The following is a 6,000-nucleotide window of genomic DNA, read 5'->3' as shown; positions in this document are numbered from 1 at the left end:
GGGTTCATAAGTTGAGGCAAGGAGTATGGTCATGTAAGGGAACAAATTTTAGGCAACACAGCTAAAACAACCTTACCATTTGTAAACCATGCTCATTGATCTCAGAGACCTGACTTCTCTCTAAGTGTCTGTCCTTGTGAGGTAGCAAAGCTAAAACTGCGAGCAGAATTTATCACACAGAGTGTCAAACGTGAAAAGTATTACAGTTTAACATTATGGCCTGTGTATAGAGAGATAATGTCAAGTTCTGTGCTAGGAAGTGGGAGCACAGAAAGCAGCTGCTGAAAGCGTGACTACTCATTTAATATATTAAGTACAGACATGCCATTAAAGCAGACATTTCCGTGTACTACTGAATTAAAAAATAAATATTATGGTGCTTTATCCATTGGTTTCCTGTTGCTAAAGAGATTCTTGTCCCCAGCTTTCCAAAGAAGTAGCATTTTGTAAGCAGCTATGTAAGTCTAGCTGCTGTGTCATGTTTTAAAACAAGACCTTTTTCAGCTCCACTGGGCTCACCACCTATTTGTCTCTGCAAAATGCTCTACTTTTCTCTCTGCTGTTACTGCCCTTTGTGTCTGAATGATGTCTCACTACGGTCGGTGAGTGATATAACCAGTCTTTCCTCTGTTCACCTTACTCTTTTTTGAATAAGACCCCACTTGCTTCTGTTAATTAAGCTCTCCGTTTAATCTCCCGTGCTTGGAAAGTAAGGTATTGTTACCTGGGATTGTCTGTTGATTATTTTTTTTTCCTTCTAGCAATTCTGTCCATCTTCACCAAGTGAAAGTGTTCAGCATTTGTCCTTACTTTGACCCTGCCTTGTAAGAGACAAATTCTCAAACCCCTGCTTTCAGAAACTTGTAACAATCTCAGATCCATGAACAGGGTAATCCCATGCTGCAAGAAATGGGAGTAAGTCTCTTATTTTCAGACACATTGATTGGTTTTATACTCTTAAATATTCATCCAGCATTTAATCCAATTAAGAGTCCCTCCCTGGATTTTAGGGTTCTCTAGAGTGTTCATCTCATCCTACTGCTCTGATCTCATACTAATTTAGTCCCCCAGAGACTCATCTGATTACTCTCATTTGTACTTCGGCTCTCCCTCATTCATGCCGTCGGAGGATTGGTATTCCATTGGTGTGGGTACATCTCTTCTGGATGATATCCACTGTTATTGAATCACTTCCTTTGTAAGAAACTCTTTCTTTAATTAGTCTTTGTAAGAAGTGATGGTAAAACATTTTACAATATGTGATTAAGACAACCCATAGGAGGAAAAAAAATAAGGTTTTGTGACTTTCTGAATGAGCTTGTGCTAATCTGCAAAGACTCCACTTAGAAATCATGTTAATGAAAATACCCAGCTTCATAAATCCAGTTTTTAAGAATTGGTGTTCAAATGTAAATGAATGGATTCCAACCTTAGAATAGCAAGTAGGCTGTGTAAACAGCTTTTGACCTGCTAAATTACATGGCATTGTTTTCATTGAATGATTAAAACACTCCAACACCCACAAAAAACTTCCAAAACAGCCAAGTAAATGCATTCAGAGAGTGTCACACTTTTTCCTTTCTATATTTGACATCTGTTCTTTTATAGAACAGGTGTCAAATTTATATATTTATATTTTATATATTTATATTTTAAAAATATGGCCGGACAGATGTTTGCAGAAAACAAAGAAAAAGGGTCATAAAACCCATTGAAACAAAATCAGTCCTGCTTTCAGCAGGAGAAGTGGTTCACAGTTTCCTTTAGTGAATAAACAGATTCATCTCTCTTTATCAGAAAGTTACAAGCAGTATTTGTTGCACACAGTCTTTTGAGCAGAGTGAAGGCCAGCATAGCTGTGCAACACCAAACTGACACTGTGGGAAGGGAAAGTACAGAGAAAAGCACTAGAACAGAAAGGCCAGAAAGCTTGCTAAAAGCAAAGGGCATAATTAATGGGAAAACAAAGCAAAACAAAAAACCATTCTATTATACATTCTCTAATATCTGAGGCAGCAGTGATCACTTTGGTCTTGTCGTAGCATCACAAGGCTTGAAATGGTGAACAAGAACTATTATGCAGAGTAATCTGTAACAAGCCGTAAGAAAGCCCTTGCCTTGAAGTATTTACTGCTTCAGCATGGATGGCAAGAGGCACAGAAGCACTAAAGAGTTGTTTCAAAAGGTATGGGTGCAACAGCTCCCCCGTCTCTTTATTTTCTTGGTGTATAATACCTGTGTCACTGAAGAACTGTTGGTAATTCTGAAGTCTTAAGGGCTGTTGTATAAACCCATCAGCCCAGTTTCTTGCTGGTGATACCTTCTTATTAATAAGGCAGCAGGAAGGAGGTAAGGAAAGGATATCCCCATACACAGGAGGGGCCTGATCTACTTGCATTCCTGTGCTTAAAGGGATTAAAGTCATACAACACAATTGAGTCCAAGAATAACAACAAAATAAAGGGCTACAGAGTAGAGTGAGGACATTTTGGAAAAAATAAATCAAACTTCAGGTTGCTCCAGGGCACTATACGTGCCCCAGCATAGGATACACAAATGGTCCTCTGCCCACAACACCAACCAGAGGTTAAAAATAATCAGCGGCCGCAGCACTGCATCATACTGTTGTGTTGGGCAATCAGACACCTCTGTAAAAGGAACCTTTCAAAGCTATGATGCTAATTTGCACCAGTCCAGTCTGAGGGGTGAACAAAGATCACTTCAGAGAAGAGTTGTCCCAGCTGAAAACAAGGAAAAACAATTCATTCCAGGGACATTATCTCCATCAAGGCCAACGTGTGCACACTGGAACAGCTCTGTGTAAGCAAACTCACACCAGCTGAACACCTTGACACTAAATACCTGACTTCAATGAAAAAAGATTGAAGGGAGCTTTGGTATTCATATGTCTAGCAGGAAAGAAATCCTTCTTTGTACCTATACCCAGCAACAATCCTCCAGTGCAACAACTATGGCCAACCCAGGGTTGTGTCAACAAATGACTCAGAAGAGGAGGAGGAGAGGATGGAAAAACAGGCCAAAGAAAGGCAAGACTGCTGGAAGAAAAGCAAACAAAAAACAGCAGTCAAAGCAGCTGTGTTCTGGGGGGAGAGTGCACAACTTGAAAATAAGTGAAATTAAGGAGAAATTCACCTTTCATACTTCCTAGTATTTAAAACAAGCTGGTGCCACATTCTCAAAGGGGGCAGGGGAATGAAAGACATACTTTGGGATAATTAAGCAAGCATGGGATGATTAAGAAGTTAAAGTTTTTCTCCTTCCAATCCAAACCAACATTGCCACCACCCCAGCTCAGAGCACATTCCATCCTTATTTTTTCAAATCAGCCCACTCCTGACCTGCCGGCTGCTTCCCGGACCAGGGAATACAGCAGGTTTAGCAAGTAACCTGGCCACGCATCTGACCATGCACAAAATGTAACAGGAGCTGATATACCCCACACAGGTATTTACAATCAGAAGTTTGGAGGGAAGCAGCCCTATCCTGCATGTTAAAATTCGTATTTAATACAGCATGGAATCACAGAGATCCAAAGACCCTGAAAAAAAAAAAAAAAAAAAGGGTAGGTGTCTGTTTTCATCCGGTGTTCTCCTGGGAGACACAGAAGAAGCAATTAACAGGCATCGGGGATATAGTTGTGCAGAGAGGTGAAGTTAAAGGCTTAGTACAGACCTGTTAGCTTGAGCTAATAGATCTGCAATCCATCTTTCATACCAGTATCTGAAAAGATAAACAGATTCTTAAAAGGCATCCAAGCCACTGCACAGCATTTTTGATGACTGTCACCTAATGACAGTGACACAGAACGAAATCCACTGGTGATGTAGTGTGTGTTGATGGAAAGGAATCCCATTCCTTCTTGCAGGAGGCATAATTCCAAACTTTGATTGTATCACACCATTAAAAACCCCATCACACTTGCCACGAGTAGGAATGATAGCCCACAGCTCTGACTCAGTTTCAAATGGGATTTCGCCTACTTATAATTGCACTTGTAGTTTCAACCAGGAAAGTTGCTGTTTCCTTCTGTTCTGGTAAGTGCCGTGTGTATGGATGTTGTGCAGATATGCTGCTTCACTCCTCCTGAGTAATTATTTCCCTTGAATAAGTATTTCCACTGACTAATTATCCTAGTGAACAATTCAAAGCCCTCCAGGACAAAGATATCTGATCAAAGTCCTAATAATCTGTTCTTCCAAACATTGGATTTAGTAAAGAAAAGCTTAAAAGGAAAAAAAACAAAACCTGTAAAGGACAACATGTGAAGTCCACTAAATACCTGAGGGTTTAATTTTGCATCATTCTGCTTGCTGTGACTCCTCCACTGACACCTCTGCACAGGTCAAAATGCTGTCTGTCACCTTAAGCTTTTGCATATCCTTCAGTCAACTGTAGGAGTGAGATATACTCTCTTTGTCCCTCAGTATAACCTCTGGTATGTCCTCCAAAACTGAAAGTTAGGACACACAATTCAAAGCGAGCAGTGAATGTTGCTATAGGCTCTAGAGTGTAGCTTTAGACACTGGACAAAGCATGATCTCATGGCCAGAGATGGCTGGGGTGAGTCAGATGATGGAGGATTTACCCCCACAGGCGTCCTGGTACAAAAGAACCCTGCAGGGTTCCTGGAGTCCAATTCTGGTCTCTACATTGGTAGAAGTTCATAGAATCACAGAATCCTTCTGGTAGGAAAATACCACTAAGACCACCAAGTCCAACCGTCCCCACCACACCCACTACCATGTCAATACATCTGCCCTTTTCCTGAACACTTCCAGGGATGCTGATTCCACCACCACCCTCGACATCCTGTTCCAATACCTCACCACTCTTTTGGAAAAGAAACCTTTCCTAATATCCAACCTGAGTGTTCTTGCAAGTGAAAGCTGTCCCCCCATGAGGATCTGCCAACCAGTCCCTCACTCTTCATGGCTGCAATACAGAGGACAGCCAAACCAGCAGCATTTCTGGATCTATGCTATGTCTGTTGATGGAAGAACACCATCAGCCCTCAGTATACTGACAGGAACGCAGAAACAGACACAACAGGTTAAGAACATAGAGTGAATGAGAAAAAAACTGATTTACAGAAGTGAGAAAACAATTGCCTTCTCTATCTGCCTGCCGGCAATGGATTTTTCCATGAGGCTGTGGTCATAGGGGCTCCCAACATGTATCTCTGAAGCTCTTCCAACATGATTCACTGCAGCTTGTTTTCAAAACACGCGCATATACACAAGTACATGTACACAAGGCACTTAAAGGGCAGCTTGCATTAGAAGCAGAATTGCTGCTTTTGTACAAAACTCCAGAAAGAAAGGAATTCTTGTTAGATGTTGTTCCATCTGTTAGTCTGTATGTAAACTTTGCATATTTATTGGGATGTTACATCCACAGTAATCAGAATGTATGGAAAAAAAAACAGCACTTGCCACATAATCTGGTTTCCACTTCTCTTCTGCCACTGCACATTATCAGCACATCCAACATAAATGCCCTTGTTCATTTACAGAGACTGTAAACAAATCACTTCTCTGATCTCTTTTGACATCCAAGAGAAGGAATAGATAAGGTAGGATAAAGGTTGTTTTAAATGAGAGTACATTCAGAATTTCTTCAGTCCTGAATGTTCCTTATTCAGGGACTGACTTTAGACTGAATATTCAAATTATTCCAATTAAAACACAGTTCTTGAGTATAGATGTCAAGAATAAGATGAACCTAATTAGAAAATGTTTCTGGCCAAAAGTCACAAAAACTTCCAAGAATTTCAAGGGTGGAGTCAGAATCTACAGTGACTTTGACGTTAGATCTGAAATCTGATAGAGACAAGTAGAGGTTGCCCTAGGATAAAGGGAGCCTTTGTGGTTTGGCAGCAACAACTCTAGCAAAGAACTAAGGGGTAATGGAAATTTCAGATTAAAAACAATCATCTACTGTTGGGGAAAAAAAAAATCTCATTTTAAGCTATATTAGTGG

Source organism: Meleagris gallopavo, chromosome 7 (genome assembly GCF_905368555.1).
Source record: "Meleagris gallopavo chromosome 7, MGAL_WU_HG_1.1, whole genome shotgun sequence".
Classification (NCBI taxonomy): Eukaryota; Metazoa; Chordata; class Aves; order Galliformes; family Phasianidae; genus Meleagris; species Meleagris gallopavo.
Note: the sequence above shows the minus strand (reverse complement) of the source record.